General features: G+C 38.8%; 1 gene segment (V, D, J or C); it reads right to left on the bottom strand.

Annotated features, from left to right (window-relative positions):
- LOC306890765 (Ig lambda chain C region-like) overlaps positions 1-10,888 on the bottom strand; it is a 42,020-nt gene extending 31,132 nt beyond the window's left edge. The window contains exon 1 of the C gene segment in view: positions 10,848-10,888.
- Positions 10,889-17,981: the final 7,093 nt, after the last annotated feature.

The raw sequence follows: 17,981 nt of genomic DNA, 5'->3' as shown, positions 1-17,981 counted from the left end.
AATATAGAAAAACCGATGAGTACAGCTTACCTATTTTGATTGAATGATTTTCTTTATAAAACATTTAGGCTTAAATATTTAGTACATTTAGCAGCAGCACTGGTTACTACCAACTACCTTTTGTTGCTTGCCCAAGCACATGATTATCAATGATCTTGCACGTTGATAAATACTAATGTATATACTTAGTTATATACTTAATTTTGCTTTTTTAATTTAAAAATTGCTTTAATTTGAGAGGTTAGCCTTTGCTAATACTGATGTTTTTTTCCCTCATCAGATGCTGTCTTGAGCTCATTTGAGACCACTACAACAAAAGTAGATGAATACATGGCCAAATATTTGAAAAATGCACCAGAGAGGATGGGTGGCAGTGGCCGAAAGAAAAAAGATTTAACCAGCTGTGTTCAATGTTGCCCAATGTTTGGGCCGTTTTTCTATGGGTTGAAGTTTGACTTGTGTGATGTCTTTATTAATCTTCTTCCTGGTCTTGCTTTGATCAATTCGCTACTTCCTAGCTGACTGAGTGTGTGTCCACAAACTTAGTGTTTATGTATCCATTTCAAGGTGTTTGGTGTTACTGTTGAACACATCAATACTTAAGTGAATACAGTTTAACAAAATTATGTTGAAAAGCAGGACTTTATAGTGATGTTGAAATTTTAACGTTGATTGGATTTGCAAAATCTAAACATAAATCAATATTGATTCAATGTTGGCGAATTCACTTATGTTGAGAAACGTGATGTTGCAATGACGTTGCTATTTCAACGTTGATTAGATTTGCAAAATCTAAACAAAATTCAATGGTTATCCAACTCTGGCACCTGACGTTGATTCAACAGTGACTCAATGTTAAAATGCCAGATGGGGAGTATTTCAGAAACTGCTAATCTACTGGGATTTTCACGCACAACCATCTCTAGGGCTTGCAGAGAATGGTCTGAAAAAGAGAAAATATCCAGTGAGCGTCAGTTCTGTGGGCGCAAATGCCTTGTTGATGCCAGAGGTCAGAGGAGAATGGCCAGACTGGTTCAAGCTGATAGAAAAGCAACAGTAACTCAAATAACCACTTGTTACAACCGTGTATGTATGCAGAAGAGTATAGCATTATAAACTAATCTATTTTTAGATCTACTCGGTAACCATGTGTTAATTACCCCTAGGTTCATTTTTCACCGGAGTTGTCCTTTAATACTAGTGGACAGTTTGTCTCAGAACAGGAACCCTTTGAGGAAAATTGAAAAATTCATACTGTACAGTATTTTAACCACTTTGCACTGATTTGTGTATTTCACAGGATACCAGCAGGGAGATGATTAAGGACCTTCTCCAGTCATGTCATGAAAATCATCGTACTAAGCAGATCTGTAGAAGAGGAAGATGCCAGTATGTCATCATTGTCATCGAGGGGACTGAGTTTTACTATTTGTTTTATTTCATGTTCCCATCTTTAAGAAATATCATAGAAGTATTTACTTAAAGTATTCAAGTAAAATGTGTGTCAGTGTTATTTTATTGAAAACCATTTAAATACATAAACAACATTAAATATTATTTTAAAATTACTTGAAGTAAAGGTTACTAGGATTATTGTGTAAAAAAGATTTATAAGCATTACTGTCAGATTCGTGGTGTAGAGAGAGAACCCAATTGCAGGCAGACGCAGGGATGATGGGGTTAACAGGGAATTTAATAAAAAATAAACACAAAACAACAACCCACAAGGGGGTAAAACAAGACAAGGTAAATAATAATCAGGACATGGACTAAACTAGACTAGGAAAATAAACACTAAGGACAATACTAGACTGACTCACCAAACTACAATGAACAAGATACTTGGCATAAACTAGACACAGCATACACGAACAAGGTACAAGGTACAAACTACAGGGTACAGTATACAATGAACGAGCACAGGACAATGAACACGAGGATGTTTTATAGGGGAAACAAACACAGGATAATTGACAAGGGTCAGGTGCGGATAATGAAACACTCAGGGAAGGTTAACGAGGAAACGAGATGGCGGGAACAAAGACACGGACCAGAGAGAGAGCATAGAAAGCCGATAGCCAACATCTCTCTCTCTCACATACAACACAAGACTTTGTCATGAATCTGCCTCAAGACCAAGAATAGACATGACATGAAGGCAGATTCATGACAGAAGCCCCCCCTTTAATGAACACCTCCAGGTGTAACAAGACAAGGCAGACTGGGAACACGACAAGACAAGGCAAAACATACTAAACAAGATCAAGGGCAGACACAAATACATTACAAAAGGGTTGGGATGAAATAATAAAAATAACAAACAAGGGAGGGGGGAGGGGGGGAGGGGGAACAACAAAGTTCATGGGGGGAACACCTGAGTCCATGGGGGGAAGTCCAAAGGGAGTGGGACAAGGGGGAACAGTCCTAGTTCCCGGGGGCGCTCGCGAGCGTGGAGTCCCCGGGGACTTGATGGGAGAAGTCCTCGGGAGAACTGTTCTTGTTCCCGGCATAACTGCCGGACTGGGTACCGGCTGGAAGGCCGGCTGAGCCACCTACTGGAAGGCCGGCTGGAAGGCCGGCTGAGCCACCGGCTGGAAGGCCGGCAGGGCAGGACTGGGTGCAGGACTTGGCGCCGGCTGGAAGGCCGGCCGGGCAGGACTGGGTGCAGGACTTGGGACCACCGGACTTGGGACCACAAGAGGCCCGCTAGACGATCGGGCCCTCCTGCTCATACGGCGCCCCCCCAAAAAATATTTGGGCTGAGTCCCGGTGTTCTCCTCCGGCTGGAGCTTCGGGCTGGACAACCCCCCCTCCTCGGCTTCTTCTTTGGCCGGTGCACGGTAGGTGTGGCCGGCTGCGGAGAAGCGGTGGGGAGCACGACTAGCTCCTTGCTGGAGGAGTCGAAGGGTGCAGAGGGTGAGGAGAGGCACATGGTCCCGATCTGCAAAACCAGACCCTCAGGGCCCGAGTCCAAGAGGGCCGTGGAGTAGGGATGGGCTGAGACCCTGGGCGAATCCCGATCGCAAATCCAGCTGACCAGATCCGTGAAGCCCAGGGGTCCCAGCCTCCTCATCTCCGACTGGGAGAGTGGCTCTGCGAGGCAGCGGTTGAAAATCGCCTTCAACTCCTCCTCGGAGAAGCAGCCTCGCTTGGCGGTCTGCAAGAAATGGTCGGCGAAGTCCCAAATATAGGATTCTCCCTGGCGGAGGCCAAAGAGGAGGTGCGCCTCCTTTACACGGTCTCCTGTGTCCATGCTGCCTGCTGGGTTCAGTAATGGCTCGTTCATTCTGTCAGATTCGTGGTGTAGAGAGAGAACCCAATTGCAGGCAGACACAGGGATGACGGGGTTAACAGGGAATTTAATAAAAAATAAACACAAATCAACAACCCACAAGGGGGTAAAACAAGACAAGGTAAATAATAATCAGGACATGGACTAAACTAGACTAGGAAAATAAACACTAAGGACAATACTAGACTGACTCACCAAACTACAATGAACAAGATACTTGGCATAAACTAGACACAGCGTACACGGTACACGGTACACGGTACACGGTACACGGTACACGGTACACGGTACACGGTACACGGTACACGGTACACGGTACACGGTACACGGTACACGGTACACGGTACACGGTACACGGTACACGGTACACGGTACAAGCACAGGACAATGAACATGAGGATGTTTTATAGGGGAAACAAACACAGGATAATTGACAAGGGTCAGGTGCGGGTAATGAAACACTCAGGGAAGGTTAACGAGGAAACGAGATGGCGGGAACAAAGACTGAAATTACTGACATTTTGTAAGTGACAAAACGTTCCTAACTTTATTTAAGTAAATCCTACTCCAAATTCTTTCCATGCATCTCTGAATGCACGTCTGAACTACTGCAGCTGCTCATACAACAAACAAACACAACACATGCACACATGCAAAACACAGAAAGACAATGATAAAACAGATATATGTTTTTTTTCTGTAAGTGTATCAAAAGTGTCTCAAAAGATGTAAAATGATGATCAGATACACCAACAGCTGCGGATCAGTATCACAAAATATGTTCAGAAAATTCATAGATTACACCAGTGAAGAGAAAAGCTTTTCAATCTGGGTTCCGCCCGCATCACAGCACAGAGACAGAAGATATTCTTGCGCCTCTCCTATTCAACCTGTACATGCTCCCAATGAGCCAAATAATGAGAAATAACCAAATTGCTTACCACAGCTATGCAGATGACACACAGATATACTTAAACGATTACAGCCCCATTGACTCCCTGCTCAAATGCATTGACGAAATAAATAGTTGGATTTCCCAAATCTTCCTTCAGTTAAACAAACACAAAACTGAAGTCATTGCGTTTGGAAATAAAGATGAAGTTCTCAAGGTGAACGCGTACCTTCACTCTAAAGGTCAAACAACAACAAAATCAAGTCAGGAATCTCAGTGTGTCTCTAGAGTCAGACCTTAGCTTCAGTAGTCATGTCAAAGCAATAACTAAATCAGCATACTATCATCTGAAATATATTGCAAGAATTAGATGCTTTGTTTCCAGTCAAGACTTAGAGAAACTTGTGCATGCTTTCATCACCAGCAGGGTGGATTATAGTAATGGACTCCTAACTGGCCTCCCCAAAAAGACAATAAGACAGATGCAGCTCATACAGAACACTGCGGCAAGGATTCTGAGCAGAACCAGAAAATATGATCATATCACACCAGTCCTCAGGTCTTTACACTGGCCTCCAGTTACATATAGGATATATTTTAAAGTTTTATTACTGGTATAAATCGTTCAATGGCCTAGGACCTCAATACATTGCAGATATGCTCATTGAATACAGACCCAAAAGAACACTCAGGTCATTAGGATCGCATCAGCTAGAAATAGCAAGGGTTCTCTCTAAGCAAGGAGAGTCTGCATTTAGCTATTATGTGAGCCACAGCTGGAACCAGCTTCCAGAAGAGATCAGATGTGATCCCACAGTAGTCACATTCAAATCCAGACTCAAAACACATCTGTTTAACTTTGCATTTAATGAATGTGCACCGTGCCTCTGACCGTCCGACTGTTTGTGCTCTACTTTGTTTTATATATTTTATATTCTAAACGGAATAATAACTTTTTTTTATTAAATTAAAATATTCTTATTTCTTCACTGTTCTATCAAATGGATATTTTAAATTTCTTCTATGTAAAGCACTTTCAATTACCATTGTGAATGAAATGTGCTATACAAATAAACGTGCCTTGCTTATAATGTATTACAATATGGCCAGAATAATTCATGATTTAAAATCAAAAGGTTTCTGTGCATTTTCAATATAGCACTCATATAAGTTCATAAGTGTCTCATGTCTTCATTGAGCAGAAGTGAAACTTGTGTGTTTCAGTTCAGATGATTGAACCATCAAACATTGACACTGAGAGTGTTGAGCTGAACATCACATTTGCATTGACAGGATGAAGAGACTCAGAATAGATCGGCTCTGTCTCCAGAGATCATGTTCACAACACAACACCTGCATTTCACATTTACTCACATGAACATTTTCACAAATATGAATAATAACATCATAATCAGTTTTGCAGAGGATATTTAAAGATGATCCGGTTATGTTTTGTTTAACTGTTATTATTCTGTATCTGTGAACTAACAGTAAATAAATAGTGTAAATAACTGCTGATAGAGGCAGATGTGTCTGTGTGAAGTGAGTCTTGTGTAAATTATAGACTCACCAGCTGAATAATAAAGCAACAAGTGAAACATGAATTTAGTTTTTTGCATTTAATGTCTTCAGGAGCTTCAGATACATGATGTAAATGTAGAGAGTGAGTTTGCATTGTGATCACGTGCTTCAGTGATCTGAGAGTGTTTATAGTGCTGTGAGTTTAACACTTCATGACTGACAACACAACACAACACACAAACCAACAAGAACAACAATGACGTTCAGCATCATCTTCATCTGGACACTCACAGTGTTTGCTCAAGGTTTGTGTAGTAACATTTTCATCATTATTATTCATTCATTGAAGAGTGAAATCTTCATTTGTTTCAGTGTTTTCTTATATTTCATGTTTGTTGATTCTTTCAGTGTGTAGAGGACAGTACACTGTTACTCAGACTCCATCAAAAACAGCAGTTCAACCAGGACGAGATGTTCAAATAAACTGTAAAGTCAGCAGTGAAGTGTATGATGGTGATTTCTTAGCCTGGTACTTACAGAAACCTGGAGAAGCTCCTAAACTTCTCATATATAGAGCATCAACCCTGGAGTCTGGAGTATCATCTAGATTCAGTGGCAGTGGATCAAACACAGATTTCACTCTGAGCATCAGTGGAGTTCAGACTGAAGATGCAGGAGATTATTACTGTCAGAGTTTACACAGTGGTAGTAGCTTGGTGTTGACACAGTGATAAAGAGTCGAACAAAAACCTCCGTCAGTCAGACTGAACAGTGACTGCACTGATACACCTCACACATACTGCAGCTGCTGAGGGAGGAGAGTTTCGTTTAAATAACAACAAGTACATTTTTTATTATATTATTTTTAAACATTTAAGCAGTTGCTTATTTATTTACTTTTGATATATGTTTATTTATTATTGATTTGGTGCAATTTGTACATTTACAAAACACTACACAACAGATAATCAAAAATACACTTTTCTCAAACATTTCAGTGTAATTCAAGTGATCTTAATGTTCAATCAATGAATCTTTTATTATGTTTATAGATTTTTAACTGGTCTGTTTGTCAGGTAAGATAACAGGTAAGTTGTATTTTCGCCGTCCCCACCAGCATGTCTCCCTTCTTCAAGAGATGGATGAATCTTACAATGATATAACCGCAGAGCGATATCAAGCCTGGATTCTTCATGCCAGAAGGTTTTTCCCACAGTGCCTGAACAATAAGAACATTCCCTGTGATGTTGATGAAACTTTATGGCTAAATGTTGAAGACTGGCTTGATGTTAATGAATATTTTGTGGATTTTATATCTCCATTTACATTTCGTTCCCCTCTTTCCACAATGCACCCACAGTATTGTTGTACATACTTAAATACTTTCTGACATTTTTTATAGGTTACAATGCCATCTTATAAAATGTGAGAGGACATGTTTCTTTATAACTAACAGAACATAGTAATGATTGAAAAACATACATTAAGTTGATTTGAAACTTAAGTTTCATGACTCCTTGACTACGCCATCCCACAATATGGCACATCAGACCCAATGAGGTCTCACAGGTTCAATACCAGAGTGAAAATATATCAGGCCAGAGACCTGGGTACAAATATAAAACATCTTTATTAAATCCTTATTATTGAAATATCTAAACAAATAACCTTTAGGACTGTTGCTTATTTTGACCGTTCAGATACGAAACACACATAACTATGAAAGAAAAGACAATTGTGATTAAGGGGGAAGAGACTATTAGCTAACCAATGACAAAACTAGAAAGAAAGAACTCAAACCAAATTCCTCAAACACCCCCACAGAAACAAACATAATAATAATACTAATAAACACAGCATTCAGTATAACCATAAACTTATAACAAAAACGTGCAACTTCCTCCAAATCCCCCCCCCCCTCCCCGAATCAACGAGGAAAAAAGACAAACACTTTATAAACTAAATAATAATTACAGATACATTAGAAATCAAATATCAATTCAACACAATAAAATAATACAACAAAAACAATATAACCTCACGAGCTCACCTCACATTACACTGCTCATACAACAAAAGAGCAAGATCAGCGAGCAAAGCACGAAATGCGCCACAATGAAACTTGAGGCAATGACAAAAAGAACAAACAAAACAAAGACACATACATAAACTAACACACCAGGCAGCCAATGGCAGCAGAGCAAAGCCAACAGTCCCTGCTAGCAATAAATATAGTTAACACCCATCCGTAATACATACATCCAGGTTACAAACAGCACCTTCCCTATTACAACAATGTGATGCTGGAAGTTTTGAGTTAGCGAACAGCACGGGATATTTTTCTCTTATCAAAACTGCAGGGGTCATGACCTCTGTTTCTATCTTGTCATGGCATCTGCACTCCCGGCTGCTCATATAACACTTGATAAAGCAAAACTATAGAGTTACATTTGAGTTTTTAAATTACAGTTACTATTATTTTATCATTTATTTACTAATTTACTTTTGATGTCTTGCCACTAATTTACTGTCTGTCTGTGTTAGTTGCTTATTTAATTTTTCTAAAGATTTTAACACACACACACACACACACACACACACACACACACATATACGCACAAGCACGCACACACAAGCATGCACACACAAACACACACACACACACACAAGCACACACACACACACACACACACACACACACACACACACACACACACACCACACACAGACACACACAAATAAAAGCAGGCACACACACATACATGCATACAAGCACGCATACACACACGAACAAGTGCACGCACACACGCATACAATAACGCAAACACACAGACGAAAGAGAGAGAGGATAATATGTATTTGTGTATCCGAAAATGTCTTACAGTTTTCTCAATTGTTTACACACATTTTCTGAAAGCATGCCTCATACTCTCAGAACTCTACACACAAATAATATAAAATACAATGGGGCAAAACCCCTAAATTCTCCTGCAAAATGAAACTTTACATTCAAAACAATGTTCTTTCTTCTCAAAATTGTATTTTGTTTTCATATTACACACCAACCATCATATGAATAGACATTTATAAGAACCAGTTGAACACTGATGTGATCTAAATAAAACACTATGATGAATGGAAAACACTTCTCCATTCATCATAATGACTTTGGTCTTTATTTGGTTCAGTGTTACACTTACTACAGACAGTACATACATAAGTGTGTTGTCAAATATTTGTAGTGTATATATATATATATAAAATAGTTTTTATAGTCAGAACACACAAAAACACGATAACAAATATATTTTATTTTTCCAACAAAAACAATGTACAGTGTACATCCCAACCAACACAAAGTTGCACATACAGTGGTCTACATACAAAACAACAGAAGAATTGACTGTATACAGTTACAGAAAATAAACTATGCTGCATCTTCTCTTGGGTTTGGGTCTGACCACAGAACCTCATCCACATCACAAGCAATGTTTTCCCTGACCAAGCACCAGGGGAAATATCGGCTAGCACGTCGAGTCCAGCCATGAAAAGCATCAGCTGCTATATCTCCACATGTGTCTTCCATAGCTTGGAGAAGGGCTATACGCGTTTGTGACAGGTGTTTACACATGTGATGAGTCCGTGTGGATATTTGAATGGCAGTGTGTTCCTTGTGAAAACAAGAGATTTTTCTGCCCGAAAATTTTGCCAAATGCAGAGAATTGTGTTTAGTGTTTTGAAAAGAAAAGTGTGTTTTAGATCTGCAATGTGAGTGTAAAGCAGGAATTGTGCTTGTAGTTTAGCAGAATTGGTTCAGGGGGTTGGTGGATGAGTTACATGTTATGGCCATTGTGTCTCAAGTACCAATATTTGTGTGTAAACAATTGAGAAAAACTGTAATAAATGAGATTTCCTAGATCGCTACATGCTTGAGGATTGTCAAAGAAGGACAAAACGACTCGTAGATTCAATATGATTTTATTTGTTTATTTGTTAGGAAAGAGAAAGAGAGAGATAGAGAGAGATAGAGAGAGAGAGAGAGAGAGAGAGAGAGAGAGAGAGAGAGAGAGAGAGTCTAGTATGAACACAGATCTTGTCTCTTGAGTTCTCTAGTGACTGTTTGACTGTTATCTTTGTGTTTGGCCTCACAGCTCACTGAGACCACTGAGCTCCACTCCTGCTCAGAGAGAGTCAGACTGCTGCACCAGCTGTACAGACCGTTCTTCTCCAGGAGCCCAACACTGCTGTCCTGAGATCTGCTGCTCCCGTCCACCTTCCACATCACACTCCAGTCTGAGGGGAAACCCTTGTTGAGCAAACACATCAGTGTTGCTGTTTTCTTTGTGGAAATCTCTTCACTGGAGGGCGGCAGGACGCTCACTGTAGGACGAGTGAAGCCTGACAAACACACAATAGTCACAAAGTCACAAACAACTTCAGTCTCTACATGATAAACATCAAAGATCAAAATAATCAAATAAAACACGTTTTAGTTTTGGTACTTTCTAGTGACAGTTTGCACACTATTTAGAAACACTTTTACAATCAAAGGAAAACTAACGTTAAATCATTAATGTAGAAACATATAATCTTTATGACGTATATTCATTTTATTTATTTATGAATATTGAGATAATAAACATAAAATACCTATAACATCATCAGTTTATAAAATAGTCATAATTATAATTCAAATATTTGGTTATTGAATCTAAATCTCTCTCTATATAACAAGTGATGTTTTATTTCAGCAATGCAAGCTTTATCAATTGTATTTCACACGAAACAAATGTACTATTAAAAAATGATGATCCAAAAAATATAGTAAATTGGAAGTTGTGCAAATAATACAGTTTAATCAATAATTTTAATCCATATTAATACACACATTTCTTTCTTTCTTTTCACGTTCATTTAATAAATAATTGAATTTTTTTTACTCACAATTTAACGCAGAAAAGAAAACTCAGCGGCTTTGTTTTAAAAGTTCAAAATGCACTAGAACACTGTGCAAATGATTAAAAGTTATTTATTAAACTACACAAATATGCTGAAACCTTCGTCTCATTTTATATTTCACATTTGATCTTTATATTTAAAAGCAGAAATCTGTTGTATATTATTATTGAATTATTTACTTACTGCCAACATCCAGTCTGGTGCCGCCGCCGAAAGTCCACCACAGTGATACAAACTAATAGAGCGACTGTACAAAAACCTCTGAACGCTTCAGTAACTATAAACACATCACAAACACATCTCTACACTTTATCACACATTCACACATCAAACACATTTCATTTAACTGTTTGTATATGTCTTAAATATGAACATATTTTAAAAAGTGAATATACAGTATTTATAAATATATTCCCGTATGTATAGAAATATTACCCCAAACTTAAACGTCACAGATGATTCAGTGATGCTTTATAGTTCACTACTGAATGCTCATGTGATGTTTGCTTTAACAAGAATATTCCTCTGAATTTACACTTACAGGAGATTCATAAGCTCAAAGTATGATGGGACAGGAACAAAGTCATAATATGACAAGAAAAACATTGAAAGATGTAAAGAGAACCGATACATTTTGTCACTCCTCCATATACACAAGTGTATACACACAATAACACATCCAACATCACAGATCCATACAACACCTGATCAATAAATAACACACATGAAATGAAACAGCAGTAAAACAATGTGATTTAAATACTAAAGACAATGTGCAGAATTGAAAACAGTGTTTGTGTGCGTTGATGTAAATGATGTAAATGTAGAGAGTGAGTTTGCATTGTGATCACGTGCTTCAGTGATCTGAGAGTGTTTATAGTGCTGTGAGTTTAACACTTCATGACTGACAACACAACACAACACACAAACCAACAAGAACAACAATGACGTTCAGCATCATCTTCATCTGGACACTCACAGTGTTTGCTCAAGGTTTGTGTAGTAACATTTTCATCATTATTATTCATTCATTGAAGAGTGAAATCTTCATTTGTTTCAGTGTTGTCTTATATTTCATGTTTGTTGTTTCTTTCAGTGTGTAGAGGACAGTACACTGTTACTCAGACTCCATCAACAACAGCAGTTCAACCAGGACGAGATGTTCAAATAAACTGTAAAGTCAGCAGTGCAGTGTTTGCTGGATCTTACTTACACTGGTACTTACAGAAACCTGGAGAAGCTCCTAAACTCCTCATATATGAAGCATCAAACCTCGAGTCTGGAGTATCATCTAGATTCAGTGGCAGTGGATCAGACACAGATTTCACTCTGAGCATCAGTGGAGTTCAGACTGAAGATGCAGGAGATTATTACTGTCAGAGTTTACACAGTGGTAGTAGCTTGGTGTTGACACAGTGATAAAGAGTCGAACAAAAACCTCCGTCAGTCAGACTGAACAGTGACTGCACTGATACACCTCACACATACTGCAGCTGCTGAGGGAGGAGAGTTTCCTTTAAATAACAACAATTATATTTTTAATTATATTATTTTTAAACATTTAAGCAGTTGCTTATTTATTTACTTTTGATACATGTTTATTTATTATTGATTTGGTGCAATTTGTACATTTACAAAACACTACACAACAGATAATCAAAAATACACTTTTCTCAAACATTTCAGCATGTTTACAAACAGTTTCTGACTTGTATAATATTATCAATATCAAGATTTTGATTTGCATATCTTGTTATTCTCTTAAATATATTTGTCTATCATGTAATTCAAGTGATCTTAATGTTCAATCAATGAATCTTTTATTATGTTTATAGATTTTTAACTGGTCTGTTTGTTATCTGATAACAGGTAAGTTGTATTTTCGCCGTCCCCACCAGCATGTCTCCCTTCTTCAAGAGATGGATGAATCTTACAATGATATAACCGCAGAGCGATATCAAGCCTGGATTCTTCATGCCAGAAGGTTTTTCCCACAGTGCCTGAACAATAATGTCATCCCACAATATGGCACATCAGACCCAATGAGGTCTCACAGGTTCAATACCAGAGAGAAAATATATCAGGCCAGAGACCTGGGTACAAATATAAAACATCTTTATTAAGTCCTTATTATTGAAATATCTAAACAAATAACCTTTAGTACTGTTGCTTATTTTGACCGTTCAGATACGAAACACACATAACTATGAAAGAAAAGACAATTGTGATTAAGGGGGAAGAGACTAATAGCTAACCCAGTGGTTCGGTGAGTCAGTCTCAGGGGTTCGGTGGCGGTCAAGACACACACCCGACTCATATGATTCGTGATGACACGCCCCGATTGGCCATCATTGGCTGCAGGTGATCACGCAACATCGCTTGGCCTATCTGTGCTGCAGGGAATTTGGTGCACCCAGTAGTCGACTTGTGACTGTCGTGATGGTACGTCGTGTAATTTCGTTCTTAATATTTGAATCCCTTCATACTAACTATGTCGAGCAAAAAAAGAATTTGGTCGGACGAATATGTTCAATATGGATTCACATGTATAACGGAACGTGGTGGGAGTCAGCCTCCTAACTGCATGATTTGCAATTCTAGTCTAGCACCGGCAAAACTAAGAGAACACTTCCTTAACCTGCATGGAGATGAAAATTTTTTTTAATGGTTTTGTTCTATAAAACACAGGGATGTTGATGCACGGTTCATTTTGTGCACCAGTAAAATATATACCTATGTTTAGAATTTGAAAAAAATCATTTAATTTTTCCATTTACGAAGGGTTCGGTGAATGCGCATATGAAACTGGTGGGGTTCAGTACCTCCAACAAGGTTAAGAACCACTGAGCTAACCAATGACAAAACTAGAAAGAAAGAACTCAAACCAAATTCCTCAAACACACCCACAGAAACAAACATAATAATAATACTAATAAACACAGCATTCAGTATAACCACAAACTTATAACAAAAACCTGCAACTTCCTCCAAATCCCCCCCCCCCTCCCCGAATCAACGAAGATAAAAGACAAACACTTTATACACAAATAATAATTACAGATACATTAGAAATCAAATATCAATTCAACACAATAAAATAATACAACAAAAACAATATAACCTCACGAGCTCACCTCACATTACACTGCTCATACAACAAAAGAGCAAGATCAGCGAGCAAAGCACGAAATGCGCCACAATGAAACGTGAGGCAATGACAAAAACAACAAACAAAACAAAGATAAATACATAAACTTACACACCAGGCAGCCAATGGCAGCAGAGCAAACCAAAGTTCATATAAGCAGGAATGCGCAGCAAACAGCATCAAAGCGTTGGATGCGGCCACATGAGGAGCCGGTCAAGACACGTGAACAGCAGCAACAGATTCTGTGTTCAGCCGCACAAGTAACAGCAAAACGCCAAGCGCACAAGGCCAAAACAAACGCATTATATCTTGCATAGCAAACGCCGCAGCTCACGCCATTCCTGGTAGACACTCGTCCAGCGACATGATACACAAGCCCAACTAAAAACAATAACAAACCACTAAACTATTTTCTGATAAAGAAAATAAAGTTAAAATAAGCCACATACCCACGGAAATAGGCAGCCGGGACAAAGCCAACAGTCCCTGCTAGCAATAAAAATAGTTAACACCCATCCGTAATACATACATCCAGGTTACAAACAGCACCTTCCCTATTACAACAATGTGATGCTGGAAGTTTTAGTTAGCGAACAGCACGGGATATTTTTCTCATATCAAAACTGCAGGGGTCATGACCTCTGTTTCTATCTTGTCATGGCATCTGCACTCCCGGCTGCTCATATAACACTTGATAAAGCAAAACTATAGAGTTACATTTGAGTTTTTAAATTACAGTTACTATTATTTTATCATTTATTTACTAATTTACTTTTGATGTCTTGCCACTAATTTACTGTCTGTCTGTGTTAGTTGCTTATTTAATTTTTTTAAATTTTTTAACACACACACACACACACACACACACACACACATATACACACAAGCACGCACACACACACACACATGCATGCACACATACACACACACACACACACACACACACACACACACACACATGCATGCACGCATACACACACACACACACACACACACACACATGCATGCACGCATACACACACACACACACACACGAACAAGTGCACGCACACACGCATGCAATCACGCAAACACACAGACGAAATAGAGAGAGGATAATATGTATTTGTGTATCCGAAAATGTCTTACAGTTTTCTCAATTGTTTACACACATTTTCTGAAAGCATGCCTCATACTCTCAGAACTCAGAAATGACACTGTCATGATTCCGCTATCATGTCATGTTTATTCTTGGTCTTGCAGCGGAGTCATGGCATAGCCTTAGGTTTTGTGTGAGAAAGACATGGCTTTGTTGTGATTCTGACTGCCATGTGCTTTCTCGTGTCTCGTCAGTGTTTCCCGCCATCTCGTTTCCTCGTTAACCTTCCCTGAGTGTTTCAGTACCCGCACCTGACCCTTGTTAATTATCCTGTGTTTGTTTCCCTTTAAAGCCTCCTCTTGTCTATTGTCTTGTGCTCGTTCGTTGTACTGGTATGCCTTACTGTTTCTCGCTTAATGCTATGCCATGTCTTTGAGTTGTTAGTCTAGTGAGTGTCAGTGTGAGTGTGAGTGTGAGTGTGAGTGTGAGTGTGAGTGTGAGTGTGAGTGTGAGTGTGAGTGTGAGTGTGAGTGTGAGTGTGAGTGTGAGTGTGAGTGTGAGTGTGAGTGTGAGTGTGAGTGTGAGTGTGAGTGTGAGTGTGAGTGTGAGTGTGAGTGTGAGTGTGAGTGTGAGTGTGAGTGTGAGTGTGAGTGTGAGTGTGAGTGTGAGTGTGAGTGTGATGCAATTCTTGTCAAGTGTTTAGTGTTTAGTCTTTAGTTAGTTCAGTTTATTGTGTAGGCCTACCCTGTTTTGCCACCCCCTCGTGGGTTTTTGTTTTGTTCCTGTTTTCTGTATATATATTAAAGTCCTTGTTCAACCCCTTCATCTGTTTTGCTGCCTGCACTTGGGTTCTCTGTCACAGTTCATGACAGACACACACAAACCATCATACGAATAAACATTTATAAGAACCAGTTGAACACTGATGTGATCTTTATAAAACACTATGATGAATGGAAAACACTTCTCTATTCATCATAATGACTTTGCTCTTTATTTGGTTCAGTGTTACACTTATTACAGACAGTACATACATAAGTGTGTTGTAAAATATTTGTAGTGTATATATATATATATATAAAATAGTTTTTATAGTCAGAACACACAAATTCACTGTAACAAATATATTTTATTTTTCCAACAAAAACAATGTACAGTGTACATCCCAACCAATGCAAAGTTGCACAAACAGTGGTCTACATACAAAACAACGGAAGAATTTACTGTATACAGTTACAGAAAATAAACTATGCTGCATCTTCTCTTGGGTTTGGGTCTGACCACAGAACCTCATCAACATCACAAGCAATGTTTTTCAGTCCAGCCATGAAAAGCATCAGCTGCTATATCTCCACATACTTCCATAGCTTGGAGAAGGGGTATAGGCGTTTGTGACAGGTGTTTGCCCATGTGATGAGTCAGTGTGTTCCTTGTGAAAACAAGAGATTTTTCTGCCCGAAAATTGTGCCAAATGCAGAGAATTGTGTGTAGTGTTTTGAAAAACGTGTCTTTTAGAACTGCAATGTGAGTGTAAAGCATGAATTGTGCTTGTAGTTTGGTTCAGGGGGTTGGTGAATGAGTTACATGTTGTGGTCATTGTGTCTCAAGTACCAATATTTGTGTGTAAACAATCTAGAAAAACTGTATTCTCTACATAGGACTGAGGGTCGGGAACGACAAGGAGGAAGAGGGCCCATATTCACGCAAGAATAAGAGAGAGAGATAATAAACATGGTTTTGGCCAGTAATGCTATCAGGCTCAGAGAACTACAAGCAAACATTATCGGTGACCATGCCATTTTCCATAATATCCATCAGGTCTCCCTGTCAACACTGGCACGCATCCTGAAAAGACATCAGGTTCAAATGAAACAACTTTATTGAGAGCTTTTTGAGCGGAATTCAGAGAGGGTCAAACGGCTGCGGCATGAGTGTGTGGAGGTTTGTATTGTTCACTTTAGCACTGTGATGTTGCATACTCCACACATGCCTTTTTTGCATTGACTGTAATACACTAGACCAGAGGTGCCCAAACTTATTCCTATGAAGAATTCTTTGTTCAAATTCTTTGTGTCAATTCTTTGACTGAGGGCTGTGGGCCGAAATATCTGTGAAATTATACCAAACTGTATAATATTTAAATTAAAGTTTTATCCCATTTATTTAGGACTTATTTAGCATTTGATAAAGTAAATACATTACTCTGTGATTTGTATAATGAATGCAGTTTATATTCCAAGGTTTATAGTTCAATGAAACTAGAAATTTACAATTCAATGAAATTACAATTCAATATTCAATAACTTACATTGTACACTATATAAAGTACATTCAGAACATAGAAAGAGTGCCATGTACAAAGTTGTGTACAATTAAAACACAGCAACAGTCACATATAGAAATAACAATTCAAATTGAGAAACGGTGCAATTGAGTGCACATGAAATCAATTCCTAATACAGCAAATCTGCTATAATAGCAGTGCAGCCAGTCTCCTCTAATGAGATACATGAAGCTGGTCCTTATTTTTCACAAGTTTTTCTATATTGGGCTGCAGCTGACTTACTGACAAAGTCAGTACATTATGTAGGTGAGAGTCAGTTAGTGAGCTTCTCAGTTTACACTTGTTCAAATTCATCAGACTAAAAGTCTGCTCACGGAGTTATAGGTGCTGCCAAATAGAGACAGCATCACTTGTGCCTGTTTGCACATCTTTGGGTACCTGTTTGCTGGGACACATTTGTAGAAGTCTATCAACGGTTGGGACCTGAACTTGTGTTTGAGTTCTGAATCACACTGAAGGTCGATTAGTTCCATCTGAAGATCATCACTGACTGTGTCCAAACTGATGGTGAAGGGTTGAGAAAATAATTCAAAGTCAGCGGCACTGTTTCTGAAGTCCTCAAAGCGACGGTCAAACTCCTGGATAAGGTTGCTGAGAACAGCATCGTACTCGGGTACCTTATCTTTCATCAGTCCTGCCTCTCTAAGATAGGGAAAATGAGCCAATAAACCTGAATTTAAGGATAGAAGAGAGAGAGAGAGAGGGGGAACAGTGAGATACGTGTAGTAGTGATTTGAACGATATGCA

Source organism: Barbatula barbatula (genome assembly GCF_947034865.1).
Source record: "Barbatula barbatula genome assembly, chromosome: 25".
Taxonomy (NCBI): Eukaryota; Metazoa; Chordata; class Actinopteri; order Cypriniformes; family Nemacheilidae; genus Barbatula; species Barbatula barbatula.
This window is presented reverse-complemented; position numbering and strand designations above follow the sequence as displayed.